Source organism: Equus quagga, chromosome 5, assembly GCF_021613505.1.
Source record: "Equus quagga isolate Etosha38 chromosome 5, UCLA_HA_Equagga_1.0, whole genome shotgun sequence".
Lineage (NCBI taxonomy): Eukaryota > Metazoa > Chordata > Mammalia > Perissodactyla > Equidae > Equus > Equus quagga.
Window position 1 is genome coordinate 12124007 of NC_060271.1, and position 19195 is coordinate 12143201.

At 57.5% G+C, this 19195-nt stretch overlaps 1 long non-coding RNA gene across 1 annotated transcript; it reads right to left on the reverse strand.

Annotated features, from left to right (window-relative positions):
* Positions 1-16132: 16132 nt before the first annotated feature.
* Positions 16133-18433, reverse strand: LOC124239025 (uncharacterized). The gene is made up of 3 exons (XR_006888489.1): positions 18264-18433; positions 17074-17196; positions 16133-16329 (listed from the first exon to the last, which is right to left on the reverse strand). It is a non-coding gene; the product is annotated as an uncharacterized LOC124239025 (long non-coding RNA).
* Between the last annotated feature and the right edge of the window lie 762 nt (positions 18434-19195).

Here is a 19195-nt window from a genome sequence, read left to right on the forward strand (position 1 = left end):
GCTTAGCTATGGTTGCACAGGGAGAGGAATATCCCCCTACCATCCCAGCAGCCTGAAATACCAGAGCACATCGTCACCCTACCACAGAAGGCCCTTTCCTCTCACTGACCGGGGTCCTGGGGTCAGCCCAGACCACCACAAGGTGGGTCCCAGAATCTGAGGATGGCGCGCTCTCTCTCGCACGCACACGTGTGCGCGCATACACACACACCCCCTCTTCCCAGTGACAACAGTGGTGGGTATGATGGACACACAAGCACACACGTGCACACAGCACAGGGCCAGGGGCAGCAGCCAGTGCCCTGCTTGCTAAAGACTCATTAACCCTAACCTCTGCTCCCCATGGACTGAGTCAGCCACAGGGTCATTGTCTCACCACCTAAGGCTCAGGGTGGGTATCCTCCAGGCCACAGCAATTGCCCTCTGCCACCCCCGCAGCAGCTGTGGGGACTGAGGAGGTGACTCTATTTAGTGTCCACTGTCTGTCCATGCAAAGGATTGGCCTCTCTCAGAGGCTCAGTGTCTATACGTGCGTATGTGTATGTGTTAAGAGTGTGTGTTCATGGTCATTTCATGTGTTGAGTCTGTGGTCAGTGCATGTGGCTGTGAGGCTTGTGTGAGGAGTGTGAGGCTAAGGATACACATACCAGTGACCACAAACACACACTGTCCGAAAGCATCCATATCACCATGGACACACACAGACTGTGGACACACACGGAGCACGGCAGCATGCATGTTCCCCAGACACACACTGATCACACACCCTCAGCACTTTACAGATGCGAAGAGGCTGCGGCTCTCCTGACATCCTGCCCTGGGTTGGCTTGTAGCTGAGCTCTGTGCCCTCTGTGCCCTTTTCCCAGATGGGTAAAGGGAAGCTGCTGCCCTCTCTCCCCAACATCCGCACCTCAAGGAAGGCCCAGAGGACCTGGTGAGGAAAGTCCTAGACCCCTAACCCTGCAGAGAGGAACCCTCACTCAGGGTCACCAAGGGGACTCAGGCTGCTTTCTGGCCCAGTGCCACATCTCAGTCCCTCCCACCTGCCCTGAGACTGGCCCCTTTCATCAAAGTCAAAGAGCAGGCCCAGATTCCAGAGACAGGGGCCATCCTGGCAGGCTCGCACTAAAAGACACACATGCTCGCTCACAGACACTAACACACACTTGTCTTCTAGGGAAGAGCAGTGGGGAGGTCTGTGAGAAAGCACAGGTGTGGGGCTGTGCACCTGGCCGTGTCTGCACGGGCCATCGTGTGGCTGACCTCAGAGTCCCGTGTGGACCGGAGTTTCTGCTGCGACGGCAGGGAGGCACTGCATCTGAATGTGGGACTGCGTGTATGTGAGTGGTAGAGCGTCCATCTGTGCCTGCGAGCGTGTATGTGCGTGCTCTTATGAGCCAGTGTTGCCGAGTGTGTGAGCAGTCGTGGCCTGGCTTGAGTGTGACGCTGAGCCTGGGCGTGTAGGCGTGCACGCCTCCCTGTGTGTTCTCAAGTGTTTTTGCGGCTTGGGAGGGTGATTGTGAGCCAGTGCGTGTGTGTTTGTGGGCTCGTGTACGTGGGGTGATTGTGGGCCCCCGTGTGTAACTCAGCCTGCGTGGGTGACTGTGTGCCTGGAAAGGTGTGGCCGTGACTGCGTTTCCCCATTCCCCCTGCTGGGCTGGGCAGTGCGGCCGCCCGCCCCGGGGAGGCCCGCCCCCTCCGCCGACGGAGGAAACTTTTCCCAAATCCCCGAGCCGCTTAGGGCGAAGCCGCCCCCGCGGCCTAATCCGCGCCCCCCGCCGATCTGCATAATCGGGTTAGCGCCGCGCTCCCTCCCGCTCCGCCGCCGCCGCAGCCGCGCGCGATTCTCTCGCTGTCACTTAGGGAGGCTCAGCGCGATTTGCGGCCTAATCCCCCGGGATCGCTCGGCCGCCGCTCCCCGAGGGGCCGCCAGATTGTTCCCTTCATAATTGATTGACTCTATTTGCCGGATTGGGACTTCAAAGCGCCGGCGGCGCGGGGCGCCTGGGAAGGAGCGGGGCGGCGGGGCGGCGGGCGCCCTCGCCCCGGGCCGTGTCCCGGGCCCGGAGGGTGGAGCGTGAAATTCGCCCGTGATGATGGTGGTGACGACGACGACGCTGACGGTGTGATCGAGTCACGACCACCGTTACTGAGGCAGGTCTGGGCCAGGCACGGTGCTCCGCTTCCTGAGTCCTCGCTTTACACCCTCCTCCCAACCTTAGAGCCAGCGAGTAAGAACTGCCCCATTTCCCAGGTGAGGAAACAGGTTCAGAGAGATCTCCTCCGAACACCTTCTCCCGGCCCAGCGCTGTTTTAGGTTCTGGGGATGTGGCTGTGGTTCCAGGGAACTTGATTCTAGTGAAAATAGGGCCAAGTGATGGGATAGTGCCTGGGGGGAGAGAGGGGGAGAGGTGGGGAGGTGGTAAACCAGACTGGCCGTCAACGGAGGCTTCTGAAGAGGGTGACCTGTTAGCTGAAACCAGAAAGCTGTGCAGCAACCTGCTCCCTGAAGCTGCGGCCAGGCCCTGGGCAGCGGGAAAGGCAGGGGGGAAGGTCCCTGTGCAAGGGCAGCCCCTTAGCAAGCAGCAAAGCTGAGAGTGACTCAGGGCCTCCTGACTCCAAAGCCCAGAGGCTGAGGCCCCACAGTTCCTCCCCACCTGCCCACCTAGGTGAGTGCCAACCTCAGCACAGACAGAGCCCTTGGCAGAAATGTCCAGACCCACAGGCCCGGCACCTGTCCGGCTCCAGACAGCCCACCCCACTGCGGGCTCCTGGATTGGCCTGTCAGTGCTGGTGCCTGTGTGGTTCCATATCATCGATCAGAGACTGCCTACTGGGCAGCCGTGCACCCAGCGCCTTGCTGGACCAAGGGCCTGCTACTTCCCCCACTCCCAAGGAGGCAGTGGGCAGGGGCAGGGCAGTGGGGAAACTGGAAACCTAGCCATAGCTGCTCCCAGGAATTGCTGGCCCAGTCTCAGGAATCCCCAGAAACGCTTAATTAATTCTTGATTACTCACTGTCTCTGCAGCTGCCATTAACCACCTCCCCAGCCTGGGCCCAGTTAGGCCATGTAATTAAATTAGCACAGGGAGAAGACTTCCAGGCCAGAGCAAGGTACTCCTGCTGGGCCTCTTGGAAGTTCTGGGGACGAACAAGGAAAGGCTCAGGGACACCAAGGGAAGCATCCAGAATCACACAGCGGGTCTAGAACTGGCCCAAGTGTAACTCCCTGAAATTAGTTCTGGCCCCCTCATCCGCCGTCTCATGAGAACACCACTCTCAGCACATATTTTAAACCTTAAATGTTTTTTAAATGACAAGAGATTTGCTGCTGTCCTTAATTAAATTTATGCCAATTCACTGAGCTTTTGGATGGATGGATTTTGGACAGGGGAGGGGAGACCGGGATTTCCACAGGGTAGGAAGCAGAAGACAAGAGGTTTGCAACACAGAGGCATCTCCCACCTTCAGGGTCAAAGGGGAGGGCAGAGGGAGATGGCTGCCGCAGGGTGGTGGCAGGGGAGGGGACAATAGAGGACTGAGGCTCTGTCCACAGGACCTCCTTTGGGGGCAGATGGGGAGTCACTTTCCCTTTCACAAAAGAAATCGGAGAAAATAGCTTAAAAGAACACCCTGAGGGTGCAAGTATATGTACCAGAGGCCAAGGCAGAACGGGCTGGAGAATAGGGGCCTACAGAGTGAGGAGGGCCGAGCTGGAGCCCGCTGCCCCATCCCACCAGGAAAGGCCTCCCTCCCTGCAGCCTTCCCTCCCTCAATCCGGGGAGATGCTGGCTGACAGCCCTCCCTCCCCCAAACCAGCTCCTTGTCACTTCAGAAAATCAGAAATAAGCCTTAGTGATTAGAGGGAGACGAGAGTGAGATGGGGCTTAGAGGCCCCGGCTCAGGGAGGTGTTAAGAGGAGAGTGGGACTCAGAGTATTAGGGGGGCAGAGCTAATAGCTTCTCTGGACGCCCCTCCCCGCAGGATGGGAGAACGGGGTGGGGGGGGGAGATGTGGGGAGGAGAGCAGAAGGAAGGTGTGAAATGGAGAAGGAACAGAGAAGGAGGCAAGGAGGGAGAGGGAAGGATAGAGAAAAAGGCGACTGAGGGAGTGAGGTGCAGAAGTAAAGGAGAGAAGTACAAATTAAGGAACAAGATGTCACTTTCCCTATTTGGTTGAAGAAATAATTTTTAAAAAGATAATCACCAGCGTTGGTGAGGGAAGCAGAAATGGAGCCTTGGGAGGACAAAATGCACAACGTTGGAGGTTCTGGAGGTAGAGGGCTTTTTGGCAATAGCTATCAAAGGTTGAACTCTGCATCCCCTGGAGCCTAACAGTTCCACTTCTAGGCATCTGTCCCATAGCGACAGTGGCCTCCATGCACAGCAGTGGAAGGACAGAGGTGGTCGCTGCAATGATGCTCATCACTGCCACATACTGGAAACAACTCAATGTCCATCAAGAAAGGCCTGGCTAAATACAGCATGGTACACCCATCCCATGAAATACTATGCACCCAGGAAGAAGGAGGAGCTAGATCTGGGTGTGCTGACATGGAAAGATTCAGCCAGTGTATTGTTTGGCGAATACAGTAGGTCATTAAGCAATATAAATGTTAGGGGCCCAATTTGAAATGTTAAAAAAAACCACTTAAAACTATGTTGGGGGGGGTATAAATGTATGGAATCAAATGTCTGGAAGGAAGGAGAACCCCCAGTTACTGACAGTGGGATTCATGGGGCCGGGGGGGATTTAGTTTGTCACTGAGTATTCTTCTGCATTACGAGGTTTTTCAAACCATGTTTTAGTTATGTACATTTAAGAATAATTTTTTTTTTTTTTTTTACAAGGGATAAGGAAGGAGGGGAGGGCAGGAGAGAAAAGTAAGAAGGAAAGAAGGCAGGTTAGGGCGGGAGGGAGAGTGGGGAAGCGGGCTGGCTGGGACAGGAATAGTGGTGCATGGTGGGGAGTGTTTGACCCATAGGAGGGAGGGGGCTACCACCCAGCAGTGCCCCCAAGTGCCCAAACACATTCCTCACCCCATCCCATCACAGAAAATCAGGCTGAGGCCTGGGTAATTGAAGGCTAATTGAGTTTTAGGCTTGTTAATGCTCCTGCGAATGTTTGCACTGAGGAGAGCCAGTCGATCCGGATAAATGACTCCCCATGGGACTCCGAGGGGGAAGAGACACTGCGGAGGAAGGGCCTAATGGATGACAAGCAGGGACGCAGTTTTTTAAGCCCAATCCAGGGGTGGGAGCCGGGTGGGAGTGTGCATGGGAAAGCTGAGGAGCTGTTGGACTTCTATGGGGTGGGGCAAGTGGAAGGAGAGGCTGGTCCAGGGAAATCCTGGGGCCAAACCCTCATGGGGCAGGATTCTGGCAGGCTGCAGGGAGGACACCAGGAGGGAGACCAGAACAAGCGACCCCAGCCCAAACCCTACAGATGCAGGGTGGGGGTCTGGTCTCAAAGCAGGCGAGGAGATAAATCTGGCTATCAGTGATAGGCAATGGGAGGCCACCAGGCCTCTGCCCACACCAGGAGCAGGTTATTTGACTTACAGAGAGATGGGGTCCCTTTTGGAACTAGTTCTTGGGCTGTGCTGAAGTGGGCCTTATGGCCCAGGCCCTTCATACCCACTGAAGCATCGTGCACTCCAGGCCCAGCTCACAGCCCTGCCTCCCAGATTCCCCATCACTGAGGCCTGTGCAGGAGCCATCCAGCAAGGAGGCAGCTTGCCACTGGGCTGGAGGGTCTCTGAGGCTCCCTGTTCCCTGCCCATGGGCGTTGTTGGCTTCTGACTGTCAAACCTTGTGGAGGCTCCGTGACTCTGGCATAAATGTGTTGGCAGCAGGGAAGGGACCAGAGGATCAGTGGCCCCTCTAATTCTCCCTAAAGAGGCCAGATGAGGCCTCCTCTGGCCCCCTGAAGGGGAGTCAGGCCCAGGCAGCTAAGGAGGAGAGAGGGAGTCTTAGAGAACGTGAAGAGGTTTCCTTTTGCAGAGTTGTGGCTTGAGGGAGCTCTGTGTGCTCCAGGAGCTGGAAATCCCGACTCCTGAGGAGCCCACGTTGAGGCCCTTCCACTGGTAATCCCCACCCTCCATAATCCCCTTCTCTTCTCCAGGGGTCAGAAATACAGGATGTGCTTTTAAAGGATCAGCTGCACATTTGTTTCCTTCTCCTCCTCCTCCTCCTCAGGCCTGACTCGGGGACTCGGGCCCCTGTGACAAGGCAGGGAAACGTTTAATGAGTTTGTATTCCCTGAGAGCACGGTGACTGACAGCCGCCCGGGGGTCACTACTCTTCTTGTCCTGGAAGAGGATGCAGCAGCTGCTGGGCTCTGTGAGTGCGTGTGAGTGCTCCCCTGTGTTTGCGCACCTGGGGCTGGGCTGGAGAGAGACCAGCCGGGAACGCCCTGCCTGTGAACAGAAGCCTCTGCCAGTGTTTGGGAGAAAGGGAAGGACTCGGGGGGACTACTGTCCTTTCTGGGGGCACCTCTAGCCACCAGCCTCATCCCTCCACCTGGTCTCCTCAGGTCACCCTCCATACACTCGGCTCGGGCCAGGTTGGTGGGAGGGAGGCCCGAGGCTGCCCACAGTGGGGTTTGAAGGAATCGGGGGGCATGGTCGATGTGGAGGCCTGAGTCTGCATGGGTAATGAGGCCAGGGACTGGCCTGTCAATAGCATTTAAGTACTTTTCTCCCATTTTCAGGCCAGACTGAATTATTTATTCGTTTCTGGTCAATCGCTGGTAATGTCATTAGCATTTGTCCATCAAGGGTAGGGAATAGAGTGGGAGTGGTCCCCCTCAACGGACCCCCACATCCCAAACTGACTCTCAAAGGTCAATCCGTTCAGTTCCCTGGCCCTGCTCTCAAGTTACGCCAGGACCAGAATTTCTCAGAGGTCTTGCAGCTAGAATGTTCTCTAGCCCCACATGCCACAACTTCAAGCCAAGTGGAGCTAAGGAGCCAGGTAGTGAGCGTCCTTCCTATTCTTCTCACACACACCCCGTCATTAATTTAGAAACCCAGTCCTCCCACATTCAGGCATCACACTGCCTGGCTGACTCCTGGAGGGGGAGCCAGGCCTGGCAAGAGAAGACCTGGGTGGACGGTGGGGTGGAGGGCCCACAGAGCAGGCAGGGTGGGTAGGGTTCTGCCTCTTCTCCTGGTCCAGAGCCCTGTCTGCTTCCTCAGACTCAGCTCTTGATGTCGAGTCCTTCCTTCCCCCTCGGACGAGGCTCCCACATCAGAGTTCTGCTTCTCTTCTCAAACCGTGCTCGCAGGGAGTGACCTGCCTCCCCCTCACATTGAGCTCTCCATCAGACCAGGGTTCTTTCTCTTTCCTCAGTCAGCTCCCCAGACAGAATCGGCCTCCCCTTTCAGGCCAGGATGCTGGGCTGGGTCTCCAGGGCAGGACTCCCTCCCCGGCGGTCCACGGAACTGCCTACATCACTGGAACCAAAGGGGCCTGAGGATCAGTCCCCAGGAAAGGCACCGCCAGTCCTCGCCCAGCTGCATTGTGGACATCGAGGTCAGGAGCGCCGAAATCCAAGCTCTTAGCTGACCAACCTACTCATCTACCTTGACCTTGAGACTTAAAGAAAGTTAAGGGTGAGACTTCTTGCAGAGATCGGGGGCGGAGGCGAGCAGGAGGTTTATTGGGAGTGCTCTTGGGAGCGAGGCTGACGAAGCAGTGGGGTAGCAGGACGACAGAGGGAGAAGGTGAACTGTGATCCTGCAGGAAGCTTGAGGTGACGGGGCCAGAGCTTTGCTCTCCTGTGCTGACCGGTCATCCTGTGAACTGTCCCCAGGGAAAGGACATAACCTTGGGGGAGGCAGCTGAGGGCACTTCCCTGGGGAGGAACTTGACCATGAGCCACCAGTGGCCAACACTCCTGTAGCTGCAGGAGTGAGGAGGAGCCGGGCAGCGCGGCAGCCTCCACTAGGGGCTTTCTGGGCAGCGTGGACAGATGGGGCACTGGGAGTCTCACTGGGATGGCTCAGTTCATGGAGATGTGGGCAGTTATAAAAGTTGGGTGGTGTTAGACAGGGTAGTTTGGGTGGGCACGGCAGGATGACAAGGTTTGGGGTCACATGGAGGGCTAGGGCAGGCAGAGATGGTTTGGGGGGACACCAGTGGACTGAAAGTTTGGAGGACAGAGCGGGTAGGTGGGTCTTCTTCACGCTGCTTCTGCCTGGGTCCGGGCCGGGGCCTGGTGGGCCGGGCAGGTCTAGGCAGCCCGAGCGGAAGGGAAGAAGGCCCCCCTGAGCACCGCCGGCTCCTCCGTCGCTAAGCAGGATTAGCCTCCTCTTCCTCAGGAGGAGGGGCTCCGCTCCTGCATCAGCCACCAGCTCTGGCCCTAATCCCCCTCGCTTTCTAATCCACCCACGACTTTCTTAGGCATTAACGTTGGGCTCTCAGCTCCCTAAGCACCACCCTGAAGATGGGAGCTGGGCTCTGAAGGGAATTAGGCCAGCCAAAGAGGACGGCTCTGCACACAACTGGAGGGAGGCCGAGAACCCCCACCCTAGCCTCTCCTTCTCTGCTGCCCATCCCCACCCCCAGTTAGGGTCCAGGGTCTCATAGGGGTCTCTTCCAGCTCACTGCTGGAGCCAGGCAAGGATGGGGGCAGGGAGGGGCTGAAGAGGAAGAGTCTAGAGGTGGCGCCAGACAAGGATATGAGGGTAACTCACAGCCTGGCAAAGGGGGGAGACAGGAGAGCTCAGGCCATTCTGTGCCATGAGAGAGACTGGAAGGGTAAACTGAGGCCAGATTGTTTAGGGCCTTGAATGCCAGCTGGGGAATTAGGACTTTACTTTGGGAGTAGTGAGGGGTCATGGTGGGAAAGTGGTGGGAATCAGAGCAATTGCTTTGCTGCCTGTGAAGGACTGGTGGGGTAGAGACTGGGAGTGAAAAGGCTCTTGCTGTGATGCCGGTGACAAGCGATGAGACTCAAAGAAGACACCCAACCAAGGTCACCCAGCTCCAGCTCCCAGCACGGCTGGGCAATGCAGCACCCCATGCAGTGGCAGGGGCAGGTGCAGCCCCAGCCTGGTTCAGGGGCTCCACGTGCACCTGTGAGGGAGCGAGCTGGGGGTGCCTTGGGGAAGTGAGGTGGAGTGACAGCCCATTGGCTGTCAGTGGCTGCCCTCTTGGGCCTTTTAATCCTCCGTTATTCCAACTATTAGAAACAGGTAGCAGCAGCCTGGCTGCAGCAAGGACAGGAGTGACCGGCTGGGCAGGGCCTTCACCTGCCCCAGGACACCTCCCTCCTGGGGTTATCTGCAGATATTTCTTGGGTGGCTCTTAGTACTTATTAAACCAAGTACTTACTAAAATTCTCCTTATGCCAATGGGAACCTGGGGGTGGAGGTGGGGGACGCAGTTGCTGTTGTCACTGCCCAAGGCCACTGAATGGACAGGCAGAGGGTCTGAAGCTGGTTCCCGGCTCTGTCTGCTTCCAGAGGTCTCAGATGCACCTTCCCAGAGATGGTGGCATGCAGCTGGGGTCCTCAGACTCCTTGAGGGGGTGGGCAGTACAGCAGGCGAGAAAGGGTATCGAGCAGGTGGTGGGATGTTAAAAGGCTGGGAGGTTCATCATGGCAGGTTCGTTAGGCCAGCCCGGCAGGCCCCTCTCATTGGGCCCCGCTAATGAGCTTCCACTGGATTATCCGCTCCCACCTCCGCTCCGTTTACTCTGTCAAATCGAGTTTGCATTTTAAATGGGAATTTGACAAGACGGGCAATTTGTCTGCTGACGAGGTTAATGGGTGTTAGCCCTGCGGACTGAGGAGGGAGAACCCATGCCCCAGCACAGCCTGGCCTCTGCCCGGATCAATGACCCCGGCTGCTGCCCTTCCCTCCACTGCAGCCACTCTGGGCCTCCCAGTGTCCAGAGGCTGTCCCTGTGTCTGGCTCACCACCTCCAGGCAGTCTTCCCAAAAGCACCTGTCCTGGGCCACCGTCTACTGCTCAGGCTGGGTGACATCCTCCTCCGCCTGGACTCAGGCAGGGCTCCTGAGGACTGAGCCATGTCACCCATCTCGGACTAGAAGCCTCCCCTCTCAGACCTAGGTTCCCCAGGCAGAGCCAGGTTTTCCCTCACAGTTGAGCTCCCAGGGGCTGAGCAGTGTCTTCTGCCTGCTGCCTCTCCCCCACCTCTCTCTCCCCTGTGGGACTTGAAATGAAGCCAGGAGGGCTGGCATTGCCGCGTCCTGGGTTTCAGTGCCGGGATATGCACTGGTTGGCAAGAAGATTCCAAAGCCATCATCTCTAAGCTTGGGGCCCCATCTAGAGCAAGCTCCAGTGTTGGGGCTCACAGGGGAGCTGGGACCCTTCTGAGACTTCCTGATGGGGCCTGAGTTGACCTCCCCGACCTGGGGTCCTTCCTCGAGCCACTCCCTGTAAAGCTGAGCAAGAGCCCAGGTTTCTGGGACCCCAGCCCGAGCCCAGGAGCAGCACCAGGCCAGGATGGGTCGGGCTGTGGAAGAGGATGCCACGGCCTCCCCATGTCCCGGCGGCCCAGTGCCCTTCCCCGCCCCGGCTAATGTGCCACAATTACCTCCTAAGTGCCCAAACAAATGTGGCTGCTGGGGAAAGTGACACGGGCTCCAGGTGATGGATTCGTGCCATCGGGGAGCCAGGCGGAGCGGGCCCCGAGCGGGGGGGCAACACTAATATTGTATCAGCGTCGGCGCCGGCGCCACGAGCCGGTGATGAATATGTGTCACTTTACACGGCGCACACTCGGGGGCCTGGCTGCGCAGGCATGGAAAATAGAGTGTCTGGGATTAATGATATTGAAAATGATAGAGAGCAGATTGGAAATGGCTTCGCCCGCCCGACCCGCGGAGATGGAAACGTACCTCACAGCTATCTGCCCGGCTCGGCCCCCCACCTGCCCCCCCCCCCCCCCCCCCCCCCGCCGCAGAGGCCCACGCGCGATGAGGACCCTGCCACTCGTTCCTGCCAGGAGCAACTTGGGATGGCACATATGGAGGATACACCTGTGAGCAAAGACACGGAGCATCAAGGAAATCTCAGCCTCTAACTGACCCTTGACTTTGGTCTCAGATGAGCCTGACCCCAGTCACCCAGTGAACCTTGACCTTGGCCAGAGACCAAGCCCTAACCCCAGTTCCAGCTGAGCCCTGCCTCTGGCCACTGAGTCCGCTGGAGCCTGAGCCTCTCACAAGACCACCAGGGCTGGGGTGTGGGCAGGCGGAGGTGCAGGGATGAGGCAGGAAAGTGTGGACCACTCAGCGTAGTGCATCCCCTGCTGGAGGGCAGCTCAGACAGTCGCTACTCCATGGAGTGGATTCCTGAATCAGTAAGCGAGCGAACAGGTGTCTTCTCCATTGACGTCACTTTCAGTGTTTAATTATGTTGGTGTTTATGACTGTGTCTGCATACATCAGTACATATTTGTAGGTGTGTGTATATGTGTACATCTGTTCACAGATATACCTGTGGGTTGTGTCTGGCATGTGCAGGCATGTGGGTAAGTGGGCTTGTCCCTCTGTGGGCCTTAGTGTGTACAGGTTTCTATGGAGGATACTGGTTTGTGTGTGAGTGTGGCTTATCTTAGGCCACTCTGTGCAGGGGTATGAGTGTGCCCATGGTGAGTGTGTGTGTGTGTGTCTGTGAGGTGTATGTATGTTTACCCACAGATGGAGGGACTCTAGTATGAAGGCTTTCGTTGAGGAAAACTCTTTGAGAGGCCTGAACCGGGTCACAGGCTAAATTCCCACCATCAGTGCAAGGTGCCTTTCTCAGATGGAATGAGATCTATCACCATGGGATTTCAAATTTACCACATGAATAGCAACCCTGAGACCGTCAGCCCAGCCTCAACATCCATCTCAGCAGCAGTCACAATCCAAACCAAGGTGAGGAGGATGTGCCTATATCAACATCATTTGTTCATTCACTCATTCATTCCACAAATACTTCTTAAGGGCTCATGATGTGGCAGATGCTGTCCTTGATGAACAGGACAAACAGGGTTCTGCCTTCATGAAAGGTTCAATCCATCAGAGGAGACAGATACTAAACAAGTGAACACAGAAGTAAACAAATAACAACAGAGTGTAAAAAGTGCCACAAAATATTCAGGAGGCTGCAATAGAGTTAACGGGGTGACCCATCATTAGATGGGGTGGTCAGGGTTGGCTCCTCTGTGCAGGTCACATTTGAGCCTCCGGATGAGGAGCCAGCCCTATGGAAAGAGAACAGTGCATGCAGAGGCCCGGGGGCATATCCTAGGTCCTGTCAGGAGAGAAGTCGGTGGAGAGGCGGGAGAGGAGGGTGGGGCCAGCACGCCTGGGTCTCTGAAACCAGAGTGAGGTGTTTAGGTTTTGTTTTCAGTGAGCTGTGGGGCCACTGGAGTGCTGAACCAAGAGACTGATACGATCATGTCCACATTTTTAAAAGAAATTGGAGGTATTGAGAATACAGCAGGAAACCTTTCAGGAGGTTCTGGTGTCAGCTTCAGGCCCAGGGTCCCTGTCCTCCCAGCACCACCAGCAGCCCCCCACACACATCATTAATACCAGCAGCAGCAGCACCAGCACCAGCTGGTACTCCATCGAGTCACCCCAGGCAGCATCTTGGGGCCTTAGGTTCCCTGTCCACACTCTCCCCCAGTCCTTCTGCTCCCACCCGCACTTCCATCCACCTCCCTCTCCATCCTATGGGGTCTCCTGGAAATGCTCATTTTCCAAGACCACCCGAGTCTTCCCAGCCCCGCTCTCTTCCGAAGAACCAGTCCTGAGCAAGCTAAGAGCTCCTATGAGGATAGGCGTGGAGGAGGGAGCTCACAGTGGTAGTGACACGCCCGGTCTAGGAAAGACCTTCTGTGCCCAGAGCAGCTCCAATTCTGAAGGGTGAGGCACAGCTCCCAGGGCAGCCCACTCGATTGTGGGAAGTCCTAACACCACCCCCTATCTGCAAGTGTCCCCACGGGGTCCTAGCATGTTGTAAAGCAGGGGGCTCACCTCCCAGTCCGTCTGCCCCCAGGCTGTGAGCTGCCGGAGAGACGAATGCCAGGTGTCCCATTCACCACTAGCACAGCACTGGCATGTGGAGGCCCCTGGGAAACATGAGTGGAGGGGAAGGATTTGCAACAAGTCCCAGGGTGGGGGCGGCAGGGCTGGGTGACCTGACTCCACCCCCAGACTCAGCACCACCCCCTCCTGCCCTGGTGCCTAGAGCCCCCTCCACAGGCAGGCTCCCTGTTGGTGGCAACTTTTGTATCTGGAGGAGGCAGGAAGAGGAGGCTGAGGCCTCTCTGGGGCCGCTTCTCTCTCCCTCTCTGCTTCAGTCTCTTCTCTTCTGCTCACTCGCCTTCTCTCTCAATCTCTCTTCGTGTCTCTCTGCTCCTTTCTCTCCCTCCTTCCCTGCCTCTCTCTCTCTGAGTCATTTGCGGAGCGGAGATGGCCTAGCCCATCTGGGAGCGAGAGCGCGGCCGGTGACGGAGGCGCAGGTAATAGCCGAGTGAAGGAGAGAGACGAGACGTAGAAATTTATGACATTGAAAATGACTGAGAGAGAGTGTGTGTGTGAGTGTGGGAGAGGAGAGAGCAGGGGGAGGCAGGAAGGGAGAGGGAGGGAGCTCGTGGGCTCTCTCTCAAATACACACACACTCCAGCCCCTACCCCTCCCTCCAACCTGGCAGAGAGGAGAGGACATGGGGGAGGGGGCTGCCAACCCAGAGAGAGACAGACAGACAGACAGTCAGTCAGTCGGGAGGACAGAGAGGGCAGACAGAAGGAGAGGAAGGAGCAGAGCAGGTGAGACAGGAGACAGAGCAAGGCTGAGAACACTGGGAGAAATGCCCAGAGTGTCTGGCTGTGCTGCCTGCTGGTCTCTGGCCTGGTCCCCACTTCAGGAGCTCTGGTCTGAGGGGAGGGGTGTCCCCATGGCACATGGTAGCAAGGAGTCTGGAGTCTGGGCTGGAGATTTTCTAAGGGATGAGGCTCAGAAAGGGCCAGAACATGCTCCAGGTTGCACAGCAGGTCTCCTTCCTAGCATGGCTGTGTCCCCACAGGTGCTGAAGTGTGAGGAGCCGGGAAGCAGATGGACTAGATATTGTAACCACCCACAACAGCTCCTCCCTCTGGACCTTGGGAGGCAAAAGGATGGCCAGAATAACCTGCCCGTATCCTCTTGAAGTCAGAGGAGAATCTGTTTCCTTGGGGTGTTAAGGCTATAATCCCCTCTGCCCTAGCCACCCCTAGACCACCCAGGATGGCTTTGCTGGAGACAGGAGTAATTAGACATCCTTCAGAGAGCTGGGCCCCCACCCCGACCCCACCGAGGCCACCCCAGATCCAGCAGGCTGTGCTCCACCTCCCTGCTCAGCGCCACTCTGCCACCTCTTGGCTCTAATGCTGCTGAGCGCCCTGCCAGTCACCATTCCTTAACCCAGCGCTCAGTTCTTTGATCAGATTCCTCCCCTCTCTGGGCCTAAGTTTCCTCATCTGTAAAATGGGGAGAGTAACACCCACCTATGCCCATCCTCCTTGGGCCAGAGAAGCAATGCCAGGGCTCAGGGTGGCCCTTGGTCTACCTAAGTCTGGAGATTCTCCTCCACTGGAGAGTGTGGGTCATCTTAACTCCAGGGGAGCTCTCAGCAGTTCTGACTGACTTTGTGGGTGAAGGAGAGGGGACAGGATTCCCAGGCATCCCACATACACAGAGCCACCTCCCAAGGAAGCTGACGTATCAGGTACTCAAAGGCCAGAACCCTCCATTCCCGGGTACAGGCACGAGGCTGAGGCCTAGAGAAGGCTGGGGCCTCACCTCAATCTCACAGCGGAGAAGAGCTGAGCCAAGCCCTGTCCACTAGCCCAGGCCATGTACCAGGCCCCTTGTCCTGCCAGACGTGGGCAGGACAGGTACCTTAGCGCTCTTAGAGACCTTGCTCCCCATCCCCAGCAGCATGGGGCCTGACTCTGAACAGGTGTGCAAGTTTCCTCAAACGGAAAGAAAAAGAGCTCACCCCCCACTCCACAACCCTGCCCCCTCTCCCTGCCAGCCTTCTGCCACAGAGGCCCCGCCCCCCCATCTCCCCCTGCCCTTTAGCCCTCTCTTCTGGAACTTTCTTGGATTAACCCCTCCTAGTCCAGGGCATCTGGAGAGGTGGTAGGATGCAATGGTTGAAAGCACAAGCTTTTGGGCCAGAAAGGCCCCAAATCACAGCTCTGCCCCTTGGCTAGGTGACTTTGGCCTCTTCATTTAATGTCCCGGAGCCTTATTTCCTCATCTGGCAAATGGAACTATAAATGTCTGGCTCTGGGATTGTGGGGAGGGCCACATGAGATCATGGGTATAAAGTGACTACACAGAAGAGTTGCTGAGCAAATGCCAGTTGGCATCTGGCCCCCTGGCGCCACGTTTAACTGTTTAACTGTGTCGTAGCTCTCTGCTGTGCTTAGAGGGACAAAGGTGAGAGCTGAGGGTGGGGAGAGGAGGAAGAGGAGCAGCTTGAGAAGACTCCTGCTTGCTTAGAAGAGATGAAGCCAGAGCTACAGTGAGAGAGACTCAGGTTAGCTCTAAGAGGGACTTCCCTATTCTGAGACGCAGGAGGAAGCCACATTTCAAAGGGCCCACCTGGTCCAGTCTGTTCCGTGGCCCACATCCTCATCCTAGAGGAAGCTGAGGTGGCAGCGGCTGCTCTGTGTGGGGAACAGTGGGGGAGGTGAAGAGTTCACTGGGCCCACAGGCTGCGCAGGCTGCCGGCCTCCCACCCAGCCCCCGTGCCCTGGCCCAGCCAGTTGTGGCCGCATAAAAGGTGACGGATGGTTAATGGGGGAGATAACGGGATTCATAAGGGAAATTTATCGGTCACTCTGGTGGTATAAACATGTTTATAGCGAACCAAGGGGAAATGAAGAAGCCCCAATAAATCACTGTGAAGCCACCAGCCACTAATAGGCGAGCGGCCTCGGGAACCCCAGCATTGGCGCTTGCAGACACCCCCTCTGGCTGCCTGCTAATGGCATGGAGGGGCTGCAGATCTGTCAGGCTGATGCCCGGCTCACATCGTGGTGGGAACAAGACCCCAGGGGCTGCCTCTGCTGGACCTGAGCTGTCGTGCCCACTGTGTAGCCACCCCCTCGGTAGATCCCGGCTCAGCCAGACTGGAAGGGCTGAGGGAACGGGGTAGGGGGAGACACCGGCCAAGTCTGGGAGGCCCCGCAATGCAGGTGCAGGCGTTAAGGAGGCTCCGGAGTCAGACCTGGCTTTAAAACATGATGCTGCACTTCCCAATCCTTGCCCGGTTAGGTTCCCTTGTCTGCAGAGCGACTTCAACCCTCGGAAAGCTGTCGGGGGAAGAGAGAGAGAATCCACTAGTCACAGCGCTTGGCACACTGTAAACCTCAGTGAACAGTAGCTGCTCTTATTCTTGCTTTCTGCAGGGTCTTTCCCTCTTGGGGAAAGTGCTCTGCAGATGTGAGAACAGTCACATAAAAGTGGACAGCATTGTCCCCATTTTATAGATAAGGAACCTGAGGCTGAGAAGTTGAGAGGCTTGCCGGAAGTCACACAGCCAGAAGAGGAAGGCTCTGATTCCCAAGCCCAGCCTCTTCCCTCCATGCCATTTCCACCCTGCTCTTCCCTCACAGTTCCTGGGGGTTCCCTGTCCCCACCCCCCAGAGAAGAGGCCTAGGATTCCAGGGGCCCTGAAGCACAGGGCAGAGCCCCGGGGGCCCTGGCAGCAACTTGCTGGTGCTGGTGAGCTAGGCCTCAGCTCCCTGCACTCCTACCCTCCCTGCCCTGCTGTTCCCCCCTCTGCCCCGCCCCCTGCATAGCAAGGGCTGTCCTCAGTCACTGTGACCTGATCCAAGCACTGAGCGTCTTGAAGCCTTCCGTGTGATCTGCACGGAGCGCTTCACACCCGACCTTTCCCTCCAAACTCTGGGCCTTGATCACAGCCTCAGTCCAGGCCGAGGTCGCTTCTAGCCCAGCTCACTCCTTCCTTCCTTCCTTCATTCAGCAAATACTTATGTAGCTCCCTCTGGAGGGCACAATACTGACCCAGCCAGCTCTGGCCCTGTGGTACTCACTGGCGGAGGAGTCAGGCCTGGATCATGGAATAGAATAGGGTGTCCGCTGAGGCTAAGGTAGGCACAGCAGCTGGAGAGGCCCCAAGTCAAAGAATGAGTAGGAGCCCAGCAGGAAAAGCATTTCTGTTGGAGGAAACAGCTTGGGTGAGAGCCTGGGGGCAGACAGGGCTTCCCCAGCCCACTGGGGTCGGTTTTAGCACTTCTCTCTCAGTGTGAGGGACTGCCCAGACACCCCACATCAGGCTCTATCCTCACTTTATGCGTGTTCCTCACCCCCACCTCCCTCTTCTCAAGGTCATGCTGCCCAGCTCACCTCACACTGGACAATGCTGCAGCCAGCTCCCGGGTTTCCAGCCAGGACAGGCGCCTCCCCCCCTTGTCTCTCCCTGAGCCCCGCATCTATTCCCCAGTGCCCCAGCCAGCAGTCCAGCCTCCCCCACGCTGGGGGAGGGGAACAGGGCCTTTGAGGTCCTGGGGGCTCCAAGTCTCCCCCCTGCCCTGGGGAGAAGAGGGACCCGAGCTACCTTTGCCTCGTCTGAGTCGCTGCGTGTCTCTCTCTGTCTCTCCTTCCTATCCAGTTTCTGTCTCTCCCAGTCTCTGCGGATCTCTGGCTCTCTTGCTCCCAGTCTCTCTCCCCACGGCTCTCTCCCTCCCGGTCTCGGGCTCCGTCTCTCCCCATCTCTCTCCCTCCCGAGGCCGGGCGGGGGAAACCGCTCCGTAAATAGGCGGATGGCCCCGGGCGCTCCGGGCGCAGACACTCGTTTTTAGAGCCGGTAATTGACTCCTTTCAGTTGATAATTCATGGCTTGCATATGCGCTTTAATGCGGGCGCCCGGGGAGACGCGGCGGGCGGGGTGGCCCGAGCGCGGCGCGAGCTGCTGAGCAGCCGGGGAGGGAGCCGGACTCTGGGCTGGTGGCGTCCGGGGCCGTCTGTCCGTCAGTGCCTGGGAGCGGAGGGGGCGCCACCGCCGGGGTCTGTCTGTCTCGCCCACTGGAGACCTGGCGGGGTGACGACATTCGAGTGCGGCGGGTAGGGTGAGGCCGGGACAGTTCCTGGGCCGTGGGGGGCGACGCGGGGGACTAGCAGAGCCTTCGAAATGAATGGGGGCCGCGCGGGGTGGGGGACACGCGGACACCCCTTCCCCATGCAGTCAATGGGGAAACAGGCCCAGAAAGGGAGTAGGTCTTACCTGCCTCCCACAGCGCAGAAACAAGGCCAGAACTCGAAGCGACCCTTCCCAAAGGCGCCTCAGAACCGCTCCCCCGCTTCTCCTGTTTCTGAGCTAAATTCTTTCCCTGGAGTGACCCACGCTTCTGCTCTCAGACAGGCTCCCCCGAGGAGCTGGCTCTTCCCTGTGAATTCCGGACACAGACTCCCAGACCTGCACCAGCCTCTCACCCACCTGCCCTTCACCTTCTGTGGTTGCCTCATCCTAAGGCTGTGGCAGACGTAGTCATTATTTCCATCTTACAAAAGAAATGGGCTTGGAGACTTGCCCAAGGCCCCGGAGGAGGCAGAGCCAGAAGCTGGATGTGTGTGGTGCCCAGATCAAGCCCTCGCGGGAAGGACTAGGAGTGGGAAGGGGAGGAAGAGGCGTGCCCTGTCCCCGAGGTCCCATATGCACCCTCCACACAACCACAGAGCAGCCCCTGTGGTGAGGGGCTCTGAGGAAGCCAGTGACCTGCCCACAGTCACACAGACCAGGGAGCGATTTCAGCTGAAGATGGTGCTGGCAGGCAGTGAGAGGTTAGAGGTCAGCGCATGAGCTGGAGCTGGCAACGGGGCAGAAGGCAGTTGTTGACCCCAAATGTCAGCTCAAGAGAAAGAGAGAAAGCCCAGCTTGGAGAGAGGTCTGGCCCCAGGATGGCGCTTCCCATTTACTCTGCCCCTTACTTCCCCAGGCTAATTTCAGCTAAAAATAGAATTCCACCCTCATCTCCTAAAATCTGCACATGTTTAACCCAAAGCCAAAGCACTCAGCTTATTCCTGGTCCCCCTGTCTCCATCTCCCCACCCTCTAGTTTCCCCATCTGCAGTGGAGTTTAGACTGGGAAAGTCCTGGTGACAGCAGGTCTGAGCTGACAGCAGGGTAATGTCTGGGCTGTGTGAAGCTCAATGCTG